We start from the raw sequence: 20283 nt of genomic DNA on the forward strand, positions 1-20283 counted from the left end.
AAACTGTGAAAATATTAAATATAACTATCAAATTGCCAACCCCATAGTAGTGTTTCATAAGCCAGACGACAGTAGAGGGGGCCAGGATACAGCATTTTTTCTTAAATTTCACAGCACACTTTACTGTAGACTTTATAAAGTTACTATTTAACTTTAATAATATTTATTTAATTAAGATAAATATATATTTTAGAAAGCATGTTTAAATTTGCGCGCTCCATATTCTTATCTACATTCATTCCCAATAGGTAATTGACTACAAGTCAAGGGAAACATGGCCTATCGACCTAGTGCCAGATCTCACCAGTTCAATGTTATGATACCGTGTACAGTTGTCATAAGAAGAGTGTCAGATAGGGTCAAAGTCGGTATACTTTTATCGGAGCACATTCTAGACTAGAGGCTACAGCCAGTTCGCTGGACGATAACTATACGGCCACGTTTATCCCAAGCTGTCATAGGGGCAACCGACACACAGGCGACGCACGCCACCGTGCCTCTAGGCGGCGCGTCTTACGTCTTCCCTATACAAAATGTACTGAGACTTTTTTTTAATTAGTTAAATTACACTCGGGCGGCGCGGCGCTGGCGTCCGTTCCGCGTCATACGCCTGTGTATAGATACTGTAGATCGCCCCATAGGGGCCGATGACCGAGTCGTCTGAGTTTGCCGGACAAGAGCCCGTCAGTGGTTCGGCGTCGTCACTTTTTGCTTTTATTTTAACTGAAGCTGATGTGTTTTCACTTAGTGTTCTTAACAGTTCTGAGTAGGGCTTCCAAATACCGGACCTTATCCAATACCGGTATTCAGTCCGGTATTGGCGGTTTCAATACCGGGATCCCGGGATCCCGGTATTGAAATCGGGAAATTATAAAATCCTAGTAATTTGCTTAAAATAACAAATTTTTGAAAATTCCAAATCTCGTTTGTTATTTTTCATGCGTGTTACCACACAAAACTACACTACACTACAGCGAAATCTTGCCAATACGACTTAGTGATGGGTCAAATCGAATACATTTCGAATTTCATAAGTTTCGATTTCAACCCAAAACAGATCGCAAACTTATGTGGCCAAGTCGGTTCAACTTCTACTGTTTTCAAGTGTGTCTTTTAACTTCAAACCAGGGTAAATCCATTCTGCTGTACGAGTAAGGTTGATTACAAGTATACATAGTTCAAAAGGCTACGCCCCGTGCTCTTTATTTTTGTTATGAGTGGGACTGAAGATGCAGTATAAAAGCAAACGGGAAAGAGCGCCAGATCTCTACTCAGTTGTTTCTGTTAGTTAGATATCGCCGCAAGATCGGACATTTCGCAAGAAGACGCGGTTATAGCAAACCATGTTTTCTGCCAAATCGTTCTCTTTAGGCTCGTGCGGAATAGAACCTTGTAGTTCAGTAGGTAATCTTTTACATTTTATAGTCAGTGTTAATGGTGTAATTGTACTGTAGATTTAACTATAATATCACTTTATTAAATAACAAGCATTAAGAGCATTTCTCGATTATACACACTCTACAGTTTTATCGTTGACTTTTGAAACTAGAACATGAGATGTTTTTTTTCTTGGGAACACATTATAATCATTTTAACTGGCAATCCAGGTAAAGTCGATCATCAATCGATTCAGGCATAGTCTTGTGCAGGTGTTACAGGCAACATCCATATTTTAAATATTTAGCAGTGTTTAACTATAAGTAATATTGTAACATATCATAAACTATTTTGATTTTTTTTTCAATCAATATCTGTGGTACAATTTAGTTGTTATTTTTGCTTTTCGTGGCGCTAGGGGCGCTAAAGCACTAATAAAATAAATCCACCAAATCATTGAACAATTAGCCAAAGGAGTTAAATTGTCCGACATAGATTATTTGATTATAAATCACATTAAGAAATATGATATGGAATCACACATTACATTGCGGAAATCCATGATAATCAAAATCAAGAAGATTACTTCGCGGAATAGGAACACTTAATTTACGGATTAGAAAAGTAATTTTCTTGATTTTGATACTTCAGATTTCCCAATTTCGTTACTATAGGGAATATTACTGCAAAGTTTTGCGCTAGAGTTCAACGCACACGCACAGTAAACCATAGAATAGCCAGTGTAGCTACGTTATACGTTAGTTCGTATGCATTAACCAATCTTTTGGAAAGTTATTATATAGATGCATCAAGGCGATTTGTTTACAGGTCTGTGGCCTATTGCAACTACGTTTGACGTGTTGCTTTCTTGTCACACCTACGTGCGAATTCACAAGTGAGACAAATGTGTCAAAAAAGGTTCGCGGCAGGCCTTCCTCAATGAATGCTTTTCATACAAATATTGTAAAGACACCAAACAGAGAATGTGTCAAATTGAAAAACGAGACCAAGAAGCAAGATTTACGCGTGTAGCGACCATTATGATGTAGAAATTTAACGTTTTTGATGAGTAATTCACGTTCATTTGGCATAATTTGTTAGTTACTAAAAATACCGGGATCCCGGTATTACTAAATTAAATACCGGTATTGAAATGTGCCCAAAAAAGGGCGGGATCCCGGGATCCCGAGATACCGGGATCCCGGTATTGGAAGCCCTAGTTCTGAGCGAAGCGAACATTCGTTATAGAACTAATGCTCGCTCAGAAGCTCTGCAGAACTGCTCAGAACACTAAATGAAAACGCAGCCTGACAGGCCGATATTCCAGCAGGGCTATAATTCGTGTACACTCATGGCACATCTCGGACACTGGCGATCAAATATATGAAAGAGGCGCGTTCTTAACACACATTCTAAGCTCGTGTAGGTGAACGCGTACCATGCTTGTATGAGTGAGATATGACAGGTTGACTGTTCGCGTTTTTGACAGGCGGTAACTGTGAGGTAACCGAGAGGGGGTGGGCGGCGCTTTCAGCGGGGAGCGGAAGTGGCCATACTGTACGATAGTACTCTTTATTATACTGTGCTTATGGTTACCCATTTTCGCTTTAATTTGTAGTTCATACATAGTTAGTTTGCTTTACTATTTCATCGCCTTTTGTTTTCTCTCTGCGCCAATTTGTTTGTATCTCTGTTTAGCCTTATGGTTGACTAGAGTGACTGAGTATGCCAAAAAGGAGAGGGCGGGACGACCTGATGGACGCATTCTACCCAAAATGGTGTCAAAATGCCGAACAACAGGGTCGAGTGGAGAGAGCGAGGGGAGGCCTTTGCCCAGCAGTAGGATACAAAAGAGGCTAGTTAAAAAAAAGTATGCCATTAAATCCGTCATTTGTACATTGTTGTCTATATTTTGTGCAAAATAAGTTTAAGTGATGCGGTAATGCTTATGTGTATTGTATACAAATACATGACAATTTGTGCAAGTCGAAAAAAAAATCAAGCGTGACGTAGCTAATCAACGAATAACACCTAACAGATTATATTTTACTAGCTTTTGGCCGCGGCTTCGCACGCGTTAGAAAGAGACAAAAAGTAGCCTATGTCACTCTCCATCCTTTCAACTATCTCCACTTAAAAAATCACGTCAATTCGTCGCTCCGTTTGGCTGTGAAAGACGGACAAACAAACAGACACACACACTTTCCCATTTATAATATTAGTATCGATTATCACGATTCACGTGACCAAATGCGATACGACAATAACCGCACCTGTTTAAATCACCTTCAAAATATTCTCAACTAATCTTAGATGCTGAAGATTGCCAAAACGAGCCAGAATTCTTGCCAAATTCACAACCTAACTGTTAGGATTTTGGCACAAAATTTCCGAATGTCGCAGTGCTGTGGCACAACTTCTAGTTGACTGTGCTAACTGCTAATATTTTGTATAACAAAGACAAACACAACACAAAATGTCTTACACGATCTAATTTGGAAGGTCCCAATACTCCTAATGCTAACCTTATGTCACATTTATTGTGAGTGGTTGTTTCCTTAATTGTCTGTTTTTAACCCCCGACGGAAAAACGACGGGATGTTATATGTTTGACGTGTCTGTCTGTCTGTCTTTTTGTCTGTCTGTCTGCCTGTATGTGTGTCTGTCTGTGGCATCGTAGCCGTAGTTCCCGAACGGATAAACCGATTTAGATTTAGTTTTTTTTTTGAAAGCTGAGCTAGTCGGGGAGTGTTCTTAGCCATGTTTCATAAAAATCGGTCCGCTATGTCAGGGGTTTTTTTTTTTCAAAATTTTAATTTTGTGGTTAGGTTATTGGTGTTATTTTTCGGCTATCGAAGATTAGGTGCCTATTTACACGGTGCAGAACTCGTATACAAGTATTTGATTGATTTGTTGTTGTTGAAATGTATAATCTCAACAGTAAGCAATATAAAATCGTATGCGTGTTCTCCATGTAAATGGGCCCTAACATATTATTATAGGCTTGAGATGTGTTTCCCACACACACGTGTGTCACGTGCCAATATAAAAGTAAATAAATTGATGAATGAGTGTATAGTGTACACTACACCATTGATTGAAATAGGTACTTAAATCAGCATTGATATGTTCCATTGATGTTTCTTGTTCCATATGGCCAGAAATAGTTATTTTCAGTACAGATGGTATTTTTTTTACGCACTAGTGCGAGAAGTGGTTCATTATATGTCAGGTCGAAACTTCGGAGGTCCATCTGTACTGAAAAACGTCGTTCGATACACGTGCGAAAAGGAAATTCGTAACTCGTGTCGATTTAAAACACTCCCTTCGGTCGTGTTTTAATTTATCGCCACTCGTTTTTTTTTTTTTTATACTACGTCGGTGGCAAACAAGTATACGGCCCGCCTGATGTAAAGCGGTCACCGTAACCTATGGACGCCTGCAACTCAAACAGTGTCAAATGCGCGTTGCCACCCCATTAGAAACTTGTACATTCCCTTTTGCTGTGTTAAGTATACAGTAAAAAGGAGTGTACAAGTTCTAAGGAGGGTTCGGGTTGCCGACGACTCAAAGGACAATAAACGGAACAAGTTAGTTCCGTAAGTCCTCCCGTCATCAGCACACCGCACCCTCGTTGAGCTCTGGCAGCCTTACTCACCGACAGGAACACAACACTATGAGTAGGGTCTAGTGCTATTTGGCTGCGGTCTTCTGTAAGGCGGAGGTACTACCCCAGTTGGGCTCTGCTCTAGATTCGAGCGAGACAATATCCGCTGTGCTGTGCCCTACCACACAAAGCGGAATATCATTCGCTATGCCCTACCTCCTATTTGTCGTTTCGAACTTCCTCTTTTTCGCACTTGTATCGAAATGTACTATTGTTATACAAGGGTGCAAAGTTGTATTTTAACGCCGAGTGTGGAACTGAAAAACGAGCAAGTGAAAGGATTCTATAGTTGAACCACGAGCGAAGCGAGTGATTCGAGAATAAAATCCTGAACTTGCGAGTTTTTTGACACACGAGAAGTAAAATACATTTGCACCCGAGTGTAACACAAAACTTTTCCCCTCACTATAGCGAGGAAACTACAACGCAAAAAACGCGTTTATCACTGCTTCCAGTAGTACCACAGGTGGTAAAACATCTTCATCACTAGATTAACCCACTTTTATCAATTTTAAAGCAGAAAATTAGCCTCTATTCAAGGTCAAATTACTTTATCCACTAGTGGATAAAATGCGTTTTTACCAGCTGGTATTAAAGGACAAAACACGTGTTTCCGTGCTAGTGAGGGGAAAACGTAAATTAATTGATGAGAGTGTACAGTGTACACTACACCATTGATTGAAGTAATAGGTACATAGTTATTTTCACAGTGTAATGTCATACGGTATTCTGGTTTGGGGCAAAGCAGCTGACATACAGACTATCTTTGTATTACAAAAGAGAGCCATTCGTTCTATTTACAACTTAGGAACACGTGAATCAGTAAGAGAACTCTTCAAAGAAATTAATATCTTAACTGTAGCTTCCCAATACATTTATGATAGTATAATTTATGTTGTTAAGAATTTAGACTGTTTCACTAAGAATTCTGATATCCATAATTATAACACTAGAAACAAAAATAAGCTTGCCATAAAGAAGTTTCGTGTCCGTAAAGTACAGAAGTCATTTGTTGGGCAATGCATTCATTTTTATAATAAGTTACCTGACACTGCTTTGAGATTACCCCTCCCAGCTCTTAAGAACTACTTAAAAAAATCATTGATGTTAAAGGCTTATTACAGAGTCGAGGACTATTTGACAGACAAACATGCATGGCCCGAACCAGAAACTACAAAAAACGAATAGCAATTAAAATAATTGTATTATGTATAGAGGACACAGTTCAGATAAGAAAGCACATCAAATATTTTATATTTTATGTTGTGTAGGTAAATTACATATTTAATGATATTGAGATTCATATTATCTTTTTCTTCTATGACAATTTGATATGTTTTCTCTGAAGAAGAACGACGTATTATTAAGCAATAATATAATTTATTGAAATTGATTTCCATAGAGTACCTAGTCTGTTCATATTCTTTGATGAATACTTTTGCATGTTAAATTGTATGTTGTTATTTAATGCATGTTAATTATAAGATGTAATGTTTTGAAAAGAAGTTGCCCGCCGAGTTTCTTGCCGGTCCCATAGTGGATACCCCCCTCCCAACTGAGGGGGGACTGAAATCTTCTCGAGGCTGAGGCGTAGGGTTAGAGCCGGCGTAGCTTTATTTGACGTTCATATGCGCATTGTAATATGCCTACTTGAAAAATAAATATTTCATTTTCATTTTCATTTTCAGCATTGATATGTTCCATTGATGTTTCTTGTTCCATATGGCCAAAAACGAATCATACTCCTATTATTGTTACACGCTGTATATGAATTATGTGGTAGATACAGGACTTTAGTTATAAACATATATTATTACGCAGACATATCTAGGGCGTGTTCTAGAGTCATTACACCGAGATAACATTATTATTTACGATATAATAATACATTGTGCAACAAGGGGAGGAAGTTGAATATTACTAACGAGAGTAAGTTAAATCGCGACGGCTTGCCGGAGCGATTTAAAGACTCGAGTTAGTAATATTCATACTCCCCGAGTTACACACAATGTTTTTCATCACACTCGCAATGTAAAAAATATGTAAATAGATGTAAAAAATATGTGAATAGATGTAAAAAAAAGTTAGGTACGGTACAAGAAATTTCATTATTCCCTTGGGAGAACGATTTTTCTATTTAACTCACGCTCCGCCTGCGTGCAATAGCACATTTAAAGTGCGGGTGTGATGAAAAAACACCTACGCACTGAAATGCAAAGCGAAGCAAAGCATATATGACTCAGCGTTCTGAAAATTACGTATCAAATTTAAAACGAGATCAAAACGTATATCGCACAGAAGTTTAGTTTATAATGAATTAATTAATAACTTATGTTTTTGAACTGTACACTCTACCATAAGAATATTCTCTGCCATGAATGCCATGATTTATTATACCTTACGCAGGGAATGATGATCCTTACGACAAAACGTAAATTGTTTTTATCGACTTCAAAAAAGGAGGAGGTTCTCAATTCGACAGATTTTTTTTTTGTTTTTTTTTTGTATGTATGTTACTCGATATCTCCGAGAATTGTGGACCGATTTTCAAAATTTTTTTTTTGATCGAACGGGTATAACCCCGAGATGGTCCCATTGGCACCAAGTCAGGGTCTGATGATGGGATCTTGGAGAAATCGAGGGAACTCTTCAAATGTTATAGGCACATGTAATGTTTTTGGTGTATTTTTCAAAGGTACACCAGTATTTACGCCTGACGGTAGTAATTTTATGTGGCTGAGCTGATGTTGGAAGGTCAACTCCTCAATGGTTAGGAGTTAAAGGATAATTCTTTCACTACTGTACATATATTCGGACTGATACATATAATATCACTAGGAACCACTAAAAATCAACAAATAAATTAACTTTTTAACAAAAAATAAAACCGCCTTCAAAAATAAGCGCGTTACAAAACACGGAGAAACTAAAAAGCAAAAAATAAAAAACCTGTGTATGGTTGGGTGGGGCAAACAGGCAATAGCAAGGCGACGAACAGGTCTGGTACCAACTACAAAAATAATTGATTTTTTTATAATTTGGATGTTTAGATTATTGCAATACGATAAGAAATCTGAATTCAAAGGTTTATTATTTTTTGCTTTTTAGTTTCTCCGTGTTTTGTAACGCGCTTATTTTTGAAGGCGGTTTTATTTTTAGACTTATCTGAGTACGTAGCCGAATGACACAAACGCTCACGAAACGATCACGAAACGCGCTCGTAGATATCTATCTCTATCGCGCGTGCGTATTGGCGTGATAGAGCCAGACTACCTTTCGCGGCGTTTCGTTTTCGTTTCGCGTCGTGGAAATGCTATTCGGCTACGGGGCCTGTTGTCTTTTCTTCTTCTTCTTCTTCAGTCGTTCCCTCAATGCTGAGGATCATGACATCATTGTCGTTCTGTTAAAGACTAGATCCCTCCATAGGCATGTGTTCCTACTTCCTCGCCAAGCGCATGGCCTCGTGAAGTTTTTTTCTAGAGATTTAGCAAGTACATATTCTCTGTTCTGATTTCTGCCAATAGGCTACTAGACTCATATCGAATTTGGTACAATAAATGATTGTCTTCTGTAGTATTTGACATAAAAAAAACAATATCTATAGATTTTGGGTATTAAAACAAACGTTTATTTGGGAAATGATAATTTGGGAATAATAGTTTGGGATGTGAAACTTTGGGAAACGTTTTTCGGCGAATCGTCAGTAAACCCTTTTCAAAAGGGCTTATTACCATCTTTCTTTTTAGGGTTCCGTAGTCAACTAGGAACCCTTATAGTTTCGCCATGTCTGTCTGTCTGTCCGTCCGTCCGTCCGTCCGTCCGCGGATAATCTCAGTAACCGTAAGTACTAGAAAGCTGAAATTTGGTACCAATATGTGTATCAATCACGCCAACAAAGTGCAAAAATAAGAAATGGAAAAAAATGTTTTATTAGGGTACCCCCCCTACATGTAAAGTGGGGGCTGATATTTTTTTTCAATCGAACCCCAACGTGTTATATATTGTTGGATAGGTATTTAAAAATGAATAAGGGTTTACTAAGATCGTTTTTTGATAATATTAATATTTTCGGAAATTATCGCTCCTAAAGGAAAAAAAAGTGCGTCCCCCCCCTCTAACTTTTGAACCATATGTTTAAAAAATATGAAAAAAATCACAAAAGTAGAACTTTATAAAGACTTTATAGGAAAATTGTTTTAAACTTGATAGGTTCAGTAGTTTTTGAGAAAAATACGAAAAACTACGGAACCCTACACTGAGCGTGGCCCGACACGCTCTTGGCCGGTTTTTTTAACTATGAATGCAGTTTTTCTTAGTATAGAAAATTATGCGTTGTTTTGAGATAAAATTTCAAAAAGTCTCGCCTTGATCTTTAAAAAAAAAGATTAACATCAAAGTTTAGAACACATTTTGAAAAATGTGTAATGATTATTTATGTGGATAAACCAATGTCTGTATTACAACAACATTCATATCAACTAAATATAAATATTTATATATATGGTAATTAAATATTTAACTACTACACTATTCTTAAATATCTTAAATTGCCCCGTTGAAAGAAACTTTAAGTTATTGCTTGTACAGTACAAAAATCAGTTCGAAACTGTACTGTATCGTATAAGCACAAGTTGCATATAATATAATGCAGTTGAAAAGGCAATATTGTAGCAAAGGCAAGTGCACATGCACCGAGCATCGATTTCAGTCTTGGGAACATTGGCATTCTTCCCAATGATTTAAGAGCTTGCTTTAAAGAATAGGTATAGGCCATTTAAAATAGCACATTACGATACAGTGCGGAAAAGAGGAAGATCGGAACGAGTGGCGATAAATTAAAACACGACCGAAGAGTGTTTTAAATCGACACGAGTTACGAATTTCCTCTTCGCACGTGTATCGTACGACGTCTTTCAGTAGATATGGCCCTCTGAAGTTTCGACATAGGCACATAATGAACCACTTCTCGCACTAATGCTATAAAATAGCACTATGTGTGGCTACCGAAAGAAATATTCGTAACTTTGTCTTTGTTGTTGTAAAAAGTTGTCAGTTATGCATAAGATCAATTTCATATGGAAGTATCGCCTGATTGACAAAAACTATAAGTAAACACAAATAATAAGTACATAACACAAGGTCACGATAATTGTAGTAAGTATGTATGGAATGCATATAGACTTACTGCGTTTTTACTTTGAGGAGCAGCGTGAGATACGAGATTTTTTCAAAGTAGTGACCTAGTGACGATATTTCAGTAACTGTTTTGTTTCAAAATGACATATTTATGAAAGAGGAAAGGTTTGTGAGCTTCCTAGACCGGTCTTTTTTCGCGCTGCAGGTCAGAGTAACCTACAGTCAACCAATTGGAACCCTAGACCACAGTATAACTATGTCATAGTGACGTTATAAATCAGATTGTAATAAATCTCTTACTGTTTGTTATTTTGACATGGTTGTAAAGTCGCCGTCAATAGAAATTGCGAACAATGTAAACAAACCTGTAGTCAAAATTTGGAACTGTGTTTAATTTCCTTTCTAACTCGTCAAATACTGGCTAAACACTGTGTTATTTAATCAATGTGCATCACATGATGATCCTAAAACAATCAAAGAGTGCTAGAATACGGATATTACATTGGCTTGATTTGTTTACATTGTTCGCAATTTCTATTGACGGCGACTTTAGCCTAGGCTGTTCCAATTGGTTGACTGTACTGTACCTATGGTCTATAGGTACAGTCAACCAATTGGAATCCCCACGCTGGTTCAAATTGGGTTGGGGACTTTACATATTCCTTTAAATTGGTACATTTGGTAAGGACGTCTGCTCGACTCCTCACGATATGTTATTTGTATTATTGTAAAATGTCAAATTCTATATTATTTAGGAGTGTCGTACCAAAATAAGAGGATAAAATAAAATAGTAGCGCAGCGGGTAAATTCATATGACGCTTACATGTGTTGCTGATATGTAAGAGGTACGAGTTTCTCTTATCACTGTATGTTCTAGTAGTTTTCAGTGTCAACGAACAAGTATTAATTACTCTAATTAAGGAAGTAAATACAGATTTTTTGACTTACTGTATAAATATAGAGACATATCCGTGAAAAACTCAATTCCTGTCGCGTCACTTTGGCAAAAATCCACAAGAGAATGCCAAATATTTCCAAGCACTACCACTCAATTTACAAAACTAACACAGATCACAAAGACAAATAAGACAATATTTTATATCACTAAATAAACTTTGAATACCTATTACCTATAACAACACTACTTGCACACTTTAAAAAAAAATAAAGTCTCGTAACCAAGCCATAAATTCCAAAAAAAAATTCGCGCGTAATGAGAACAATATTTGAATATCGAACGCGCGCGCGCTAGTGATGTCCACAAACATGTGATACGATAACCTGTGACGAGTGTTGGGGCGTGACTACCGATTCGATACGTCGCGAATCATTTTATCAAAACGATATGTATTTATTCCTTTGTTCTGCGGAGCAATGGCAGCGCACAAGGATTGAATAAAAAAGGTTATCAATGTTATCATTTATCATATGCGTTGTAAATATTCGTGTCCTTATTTTGTTTAAAATAGGGCCTAACTATAACTAGAGGCGCGTTGTGGGTAAGGGGTATTCTTAGACAATTCAGATATAGACCGCCGAGGTTTAGTGTAGGTAATGCAGGTATGCAAGATAAGAGCGAAATATTATTAAATTAAAACGGGACTTAATCGCGTAAAACTTACGTTTTATATTTAACCCGACGTTTCGGACATGACATTACGTCCGTGGTCACGGGTAGACTGGCTGGGAGTTGTATCAACATCTTCTAGCTGTACGAGTTTTTCGAACTACCCGCACTTGATTGTCATCAGTCACTTTTACGCTAGGGTTGCCACTCTGCCTACATACAACACTCACGACATCCGATGGTATGAGACGGGAAGTTTTCTCACGTTTACACTTGCTAATCACTGGATTCCACGAAGATGAAATCCCTTGCCCTTCATTTTGATTGAAATTACGATTTTTCCTGATTTCAATCGCTTCACGTACTTTCCTGCTATAGTAAAGACGTTCAGTTGAAAGGACTTTGGGATTATGCAGTTCAATCCAGTGGTTCGGTCCTGACTCTTGCAAATGCGGACGTAATGTCATGTCCGAAACGTCGTGTTAAATATAAAACGTTAGTTTTACGCGATTAAGTCCCGTTTTAATTTAATTATATGAGTGAAGATCGTGTTAGTTTAAATCAATATAAGAGCGAAAGTCTGAAAAAAGTTACCTTTAATTCCCCAGCACCGCTATTCCCTCATGTAATAGACTAAGGCCCCATTTAGACGGTACGAGAACTCGCTTACGAGTTTTATTACATTGCGGTATTTGATGGCTGTGCAAAATTAATCTAACCTCAACAGCCCACAATGTAACTAAAATGGCATGCGAGTTCGCACGCAGTCTAAATCAGGCCTAATGTTCATGTAGACACCAGCACCACAATGTACAATTCTACCAATTTACATGTAAGGTATTTATTTTATCTTTTCCCTAGATGCACTTTTGGTGATATTGTTTGACTTTGTTTTGCGCTCGACAGGTGTGGGGAGGTCCCAAAATCTAGAGAGCTGTGTTCTACGTTCTACACATTACGATTTCAACATCAAAGGTCATTTCAGTTATGCAGCCATCAGGCGATTAGATAAATTATTAATATCTTAATATATTTAATTATTTTTAATCGTCATAATTAGTAGCATAATGAAGGCTTCTGTTTGCTAGGCATTAACAGATTGGTAGCCATTTTTGTATGAAGAAACCGTCTGACACCCGTTGGCTTATGGGTGGATGACATGGCTATATTGTGGGAGGACAGGCCATGTTGTGACAGGAGGCCTAAAACTAAAATGACATGTCACCAGTTTATTGAAAACATAACTTGTCTAAAGGCCCACCTCGGACACTGGCGATCAAATATATGAAAGAGGCGCGTTCCTAGCACACAGTCTATGCTCATGTAGGTGAACGCGTATATTATGCTTGTATGAGTGAAATATGACAGGTCGACTGTTCGTGTTTTTGACAGGCGGTAACTGTGAGGTAACCGAGAGGGGGTGGGCGGCACTTTCAGCGGGGAGCGGGAGTGGCCATACTGTACGATAGTACTCTTTATCATACTGTGCTAAAGGGGACCACTAACTATCAGTATTCAGTGACCTGTCAGAAGTTAAAAGTGCGCCCAATAACTTTTGCCGTTGCCACCTGGCGCACTAATAATTAGATGATCAGAGTCTGGTAACTCTTAAGGGTGCCTTTCCTTTCCACCAGAGTCATGCGCGGATCCAGGGGGGGAGCCAGACCCCCTGGAGCCTAGGCTGGCCATACAAATAGACCACGTGACCCCCCCCCCCCCCCCGGGGGGGCCTGGGCCTTTACCACGTGACCCCCCCCTGGGCACGAAGCTGGATCCGCGGTTGACCAGAGTTGCGCTACGTGGATGCGTTTGATATCCACGAATTGAATAACGAACCCCTTCCCACCAGCGCTATTCGCGCGTCATTTGATATTTGCCAGTCGTTTTTCAGTGAAGGAAAACATCGTGAGGAAACCGGACTAATTCCAGTAAGGTCTAGTTTACCCTTCGGGTTGGAAGGTCAGACGGCAGCGCTTTCGTAAAAACTAGTGCCTACGCCAAACCTTGGAATTAGTTGTCAAAACGGACCCCAGGCTCCCATGAGCCGTGGCAAATGCCGGGATAACGAAAGGAGGATGATGAAGACCCGTTTACCCTAGTTACCCGTAGTCGGGTAACAGCTTGACGTTTCGCCACCGTTATGTATCCTTGAATGAACCGGTCAGGTTCAATGCCCCAGCTTGCATTTCGCAATACAGGCCATAACAAATGAAGATTGTTTTGTTCAACGAAAATTATATCCAGTACTAGCTAAGATTATTCGGCGTTTGCTCGCCAGTTAGCGCTATTTTTTGGACATTGAAAGACTAAATTCGCAATAAAAAAGCATGCAATCTTATAAAATTCTGTGCATTTGACCGTTTGAAAGATCTAGTAGCACTCATTACAAAAATATATATAACTAGCTTTTGCCCGCGGCTTCGCACGCGTTAGAAAGAGACTAAAAGTAGCCTATGTCACTCTCCATCCCTTCAACTATCTTCACTTAAAAAATCACGTCAATTCGTCGCTCCGTTTGGCCGTGAAAGACGGACAAACAAATAGACACACACACTTTCCCATTTATAATATTAGTATGGATTTCTTCACTAAAACATATTCTGATTAAATAGATGAATTGTTTCTAATCAATTAATCATTGCCCGTTTTAATTTTCCGTGCACCATTGTTATTTGTCTCTGGCTCGATGGTTGACTGGTAGAAAGTGCCATTATTAGGCACTAAGTCCGCCGTTTGTACATTTTTTCTGATTTGTGCAGTAAATTTTTAATTAATTAATAAGTAGTCGGTAGGTAGGTGACCAGCAAATTAATTATTACCAATCTATTAGTTCGATACTTCGAACTCGCAGTGCACCGATTGGACGCAATTCGTACTGTTTATACGATAAAAACTTTAAAAAAAATACAGCCGACTTCAAAAAGAACAATCATCATCATGAGGTTCACTTTATGAAAGAGCTGGTTAGTTATGAAAACGCCGAAATCACCATACATGTGCGAAACCATTCACCAAAAATTGAGGAGTTCCCTCAACTCTTCATGGATCTCATCATCAAATTAATATAAGAACAGCTCCAGATTAATATGGGACCACCTTGGAGGTAGCTCCTTTCAAACAAAAAAAGAATTATTGAAATCGATACGACCTTCAAATCTTCAAGAAAAGAGCGTACACCCATCTTAAAGGCCGGCAACGCACCTCCAACACCTCTGGTGTTTCGGGTGTCCATGGGCGGCGGTGATCGCTTACCATCAGGCGACCTGTCTGCTCGTTTGCCTCCTATCCCATAAAAAAAAAAAAAACGGACCACGGGTATTATTTAAGAAATCATCATCATTATAACCAAAACAATCATCATCATCAGGCTGCTCAAGTTTGTCAATAAGAAAACACGGAAATCACCATACATTCTGCCTTTGAAATTTGAGGAGTTCTCTCAACTCAACTCTTTATGGATCCTATCATCAGAACATCTCCAGATTAATAATTGAAATCGGACCACGGGTATTGTTTAAGAAATCATCATCATTATCACCAAAACAATCATCATCATCAGGTCCACTTTATGAAAATGCTCGTTTTCGAGAGAAACTGCTCATGTTTGTCAATAAGAAAACACGGAAATCACCATACATTCTGCCTTTGAAATTTGAGGAGTTCTCTCAACTCAACTCTTTATGGATCCTATCATCAGAACATCTCCAGATTAATAATTGAAATCGGACCACGGGTATTGTTTAAGAAATCATCATCATTATCACCAAAACAATCATCATCATCAGGTCCACTTTATGAAAATGCTCGTTTTCGAGAGAAACTGCTCATGTTTGTCAATAAGAAAACACGGAAATCACCATACATTCTGCCTTTGAAATTTGAGGAGTTCTCTCAACTCAACTCTTTATGGATCCTATCATCAGAACATCTCCAGATTAATAATTGAAATCGGACCACGGGTATTGTTTAAGAAATCATCATCATTATCACCAAAACAATCATCATCATCAGGTCCACTTTATGAAAATGCTCGTTTTCGAGAGAAACTGCTCATGTTTGTCAATAAGAAAACACGGAAATCACCATACATTCTGCCTTTGAAATTTGAGGAGTTCTCTAAACTCAACTCTTTATGGATCCTATCATCAGAACATCTCCAGATTAATAATTGAAATCGGACCACGGGTATTGTTTAAGAAATCATCATCATTATCACCAAAACAATCATCATCATCAGGTCCACTTTATGAAAATGCTCGTTTTCGAGAGAAACTGCTCATGTTTGTCAATAAGAAAACACGGAAATCACCATACATTCTGCCTTTGAAATTTGAGGAGTTCTCTAAACTCAACTCTTTATGGATCCTATCATCAGAACATCTCCAGATTAATAATTGAAATCGGACCACGGGTATTGTTTAAGAAATCATCATCATTATCACCAAAACAATCATCATCATCAGGTCCACTTTATGAAAATGCTCGTTTTCGAGAGAAACTGCTCATGTTTGTCAATAAGAAAACACGGAAATCACCATACATTCTGCCTTTGAAATTTGAGGAGTTCTCTCAACTCAACTCTTTATGGATCCTATCATCAGAACATCTCCAGATTAATAATTGAAATTGGACCACGGGTATTGTTTAAGAAATCATCATCATTATCACCAAAACAATCATCATCATCAGGTCCACTTTATGAAAATGCTCGTTTTCGAGAGAAACTGCTCAAGTTTGTCAATAAGAAAACACCGAAATAACCATACATGTGCCTTTGAAATTTGAGGAGTTCTCTCAACTCTTCATGGATCCTATCATCAGAACATCTCCAGATTAATATTGGACCACCTTGGAGGTAGCTCCTATTGAAACAAAAAAAAAAGAATCATTGAAATCGAACCACGGGTCTCGGAGTAATCAGGTAACATACATAAAATGAACCCGAATATATAACCTTCTGCTTCATTTTCAGTAAAGAAGTCGGTTAAAAAACTGCGTCACCCGTGTTATCAGTAAATTAACCTAACATTATTAATTAACCTACCTTAATCAAGCTGATCTTTAACCCTTATAAGAATAAAATATTCAAACATAAGTCGTAATACATTTCTAGAAGATACACTTCATCACATTACATCAGATATACCGGAGCCACAGTATAATAAAGAGTACTAGGGAATGAACTGCCCGTCTCGTTTAGGCAGGCACAATCGGTCGCGTCGCTCAAGGAGAGGTTGAAGAAGCTATGGTTATCTGACTAATTTGCCTTGTTGCTTTATATATATTTTGTGTTCCTTGTCAACTCTTTAGTGTATCTTTCACATTCCTTTTTGTGTGATATAGTTAGGTTTATCCTATTACTGTATGTGTATTTATTTATTTATTAATTATTTATATATTATTTGCCCATTGTCTTTATGGTACCATGTTGTACAAATTGCGGAATTTGTTACCCTGTTCAAGTTTTCTCTCTCATTTACTCAAAGGTTAACTGGAAGAGATCCCTCAAAGGGATAAGTTCGCCTTTGTACTTCACATCTCAATGTATGCTTTTTTTTTTATGTGTTTTTGTACAATAAAGAGTTACTACTACTACTACTATCGTACAGTAGGTATCGCCACTCCCGCTCCCCGCTGAAAGTGCCGCCCACCCGCTCTCGGTTACCTCACAGTTACCGCCTGTCAAGAACGCGAACAGTCGGCCTGTCATATCTCACTTACACAAGCATGTTACGCGTTCACCTACACGAACATAGAAATGTGTGCGTAGTAACGCGCCTCTTTCGTATATTTGATAGCGAATATCCAAGATGTGCCGGAGCGTTCAAGGTGGTCACAAATATCTGAACACGCCCCTCAAGGTCAAGGCGATAACCCGTGTATAGATATTTTGCGCGCCCCGGCCGCTCCGATATATCTGACCTCGCCGACAAGGCAAGTTGAGGTAAACTTTTTTTAGTTTCTAGATGGTTGATGTACTTGAAAACAGGGTAAATAGAGTTAAATAGGGTCAGAGGGGTCAATATGTCGCTGCGGAGCATTGGCAAAACAAACTTCAAGCAACGGCATATATTAAATAAATTAAAGATAAACAATGTAAGTACATAGGTTTACATAAATCTTGGCCTCGACAATCTCTACATCAGTTTTTGACAATTTAGACTACCTTAGGCCCTCCCCAAACCTATCGCGACGCGTTAAGCGTCTTTATATTCATACTAATGGTAAGGAATAAATTGGGGTCGCTACGCTGAAAATTCTGAATGGCCCATTTGACTCGACCCCCCCCCCCCCCCCTTGGACTTCCTATATTTATATTTAATTTATATTTATTTATTCAATTACAATCATAAGCTTACAGTGTGGTACCAAAGCGCCTATAATGTTATTAGGAGGTATTTAACAATACAATAGAATACTAAAACAGAATAATCTCATACACCGTGCTTGACTAGGCTGTTAGTGTTGATAAAGTAAGTACTACAGTTTTGACGACCGGTCTGGCTCAGTCGGTAGTGGCCCTGCCTGCTGCGCCGCGGTCCCGGGTTCGAATCCCGGTAAGGGCATTTATTTGTGTGATGAGCACAGATTTGTTCCTGAGTCATGGATGTTTTCTAAGTATGTATATAAGTATTTATATATTATACATATATATCGTTGTCTGAGTACCTATAACACAAGCCTTCTTGAGCTTACCGTGGGCCTCAATCAATCTGTGTAAGAATGTCCTATAATATTTATTTATTTATTATTTATTTATTTACAGTGCTCGGTGACCTGTGAGTCCTGTGAGACAAAGTTTAGTTTTTGTCTATACTTTGTGTGTGTGTGGATTGAGTGAGCACCTTCCGAAAATAAAAAAAAATATGCTGATCATTTAGTAAAAGTTCTAAAACAATTGTAAAACGAATCTCTGAATTTGTAAAAAGATAAATCAAAAGATACAGCCATTAACATGTGCTCACTCAGTTCTCACAAACTACCAACGAAAACAGTGAATATATTCATTTAACATATAATATTTATATACTAACATTTAGTAAAAAATAGGCCAACCTACCTCTATAAATATTAGATCACCTAGTGACGTATTAAATTTTTTACAAATAGTTTCTTATGCTCACTCAATCCACACACTTTTGAAAAGCCGAATTTTGATGAAAAACATAAGATTTAGACCGCTATTATATGTGTATAGTTTAGTAAAAGTGAAATGGGAATTTGTAAAATACAAAACGAACCACTAACGTGTCAGGTTTTTTTATAATAAATTTTTGTAAGTGCTCACTCAGTCCACACGTTTTGAGAAAGTTTAAAATGTAAATATCTTACGATTTGTAGCACCTAAGACACTCGAAAGTACTTCAACATTTAGTAAAAATTTTTACTAAATATCCACCATCTAATATTTTATATTCGTTGTCTGGTTTTAAAGATATTCAGACATAACTTTTCTCATACAAATGTATCAAGTAGGGTGACTACACTATGTCGGCTCCTGATTTTCCCCACCTTCCCATTGTCATATTGAGATTGGGGAGTTTCGTTCGTTCAATTTTGATAATATTAATCTAATACCATATTAATTATCCATCTGCAAACTGTTTTTAGGTTATGTTCTTGGCCTAGTGATGATGTGTATTGTATAATTTTTATCGACGTCAGGATAATAACCATATCGACATGCATGCATTAAAAAGGACATGAATGATAATTGGTAAGAAACAAAGAATATAATACTTCACTAGTAAGAAACCAGAACCTGGTAATCTAATCGCGCTAACAGATGAGCGTTCCGGATTTGTAAGTGGGAGCGAGAAATAGTTATTCTTTTCTCGCTCCCACTTACAAATCCGGTGAACTATTATCAAAATTGAAAAAACTCCCCAATCTCAATATGACAATGGGAAGGTGGGGAAAATCAGGAGCCGACATAGTGTGGTCACCCTACTTGATACATTTGTATGAGAAAAGTTATGTCTGAATATCTTTAAAACCAGACAACGAATATAAAATATTAGATGGTGGATATTTAGTAAAAATTTTTACTAAATGTTGAAGTACTTTCGAGTGTCTTAGGTGCTACAAATCGTAAGATATTTACATTTTTAACTTTCTCAAAACGTGTGGACTGAGTGAGCACTTACAAAAATTTATTATAAAAAAACCTGACACGTTAGTGGTTCGTTTTGTATTTTACAAATTCCCATTTCACTTTTACTAAACTATACACATATAATAGCGGTCTAAATCTTATGTTTTTCATCAAAATTCGGCTTTTCAAAAGTGTGTGGATTGAGTGAGCATAAGAAACTATTTGTAAAAAATTTAATACGTCACTAGGTGATCTAATATTTATAGAGGTAGGTTGGCCTATTTTTTACTAAATGTTAGTATATAAATATTATATGTTAAATGAATATATTCACTGTTTTCGTTGGTAGTTTGTGAGAACTGAGTGAGCACATGTTAATGGCTGTATCTTTTGATTTATCTTTTTACAAATTCAGAGATTCGTTTTACAATTGTTTTAGA

The 20283-nt window shown here is 37.7% G+C and overlaps 1 protein-coding gene across 4 annotated transcripts in view; it reads right to left on the reverse strand.

Annotated features, from left to right (window-relative positions):
- LOC125237670 overlaps nucleotides 1-20283 on the reverse strand; it is a 112941-nt gene that overhangs the window by 87140 nt on the left and 5518 nt on the right. Inside the window, exon 1 of one of the 4 annotated variants that reach the window (XM_048144806.1) lies at nucleotides 11130-11435. The exons of the other annotated variants lie outside the window; for them this stretch is intronic. The gene's annotated coding sequence lies outside the window, so the exon portion shown is untranslated. Of the gene's footprint in view, nucleotides 1-11129; nucleotides 11436-20283 lie in introns of those variants that run through there. 4 annotated transcript variants of the gene reach the window in all.

Source organism: Leguminivora glycinivorella, chromosome 22, assembly GCF_023078275.1.
Source record: "Leguminivora glycinivorella isolate SPB_JAAS2020 chromosome 22, LegGlyc_1.1, whole genome shotgun sequence".
Classification (NCBI taxonomy): Eukaryota; Metazoa; Arthropoda; class Insecta; order Lepidoptera; family Tortricidae; genus Leguminivora; species Leguminivora glycinivorella.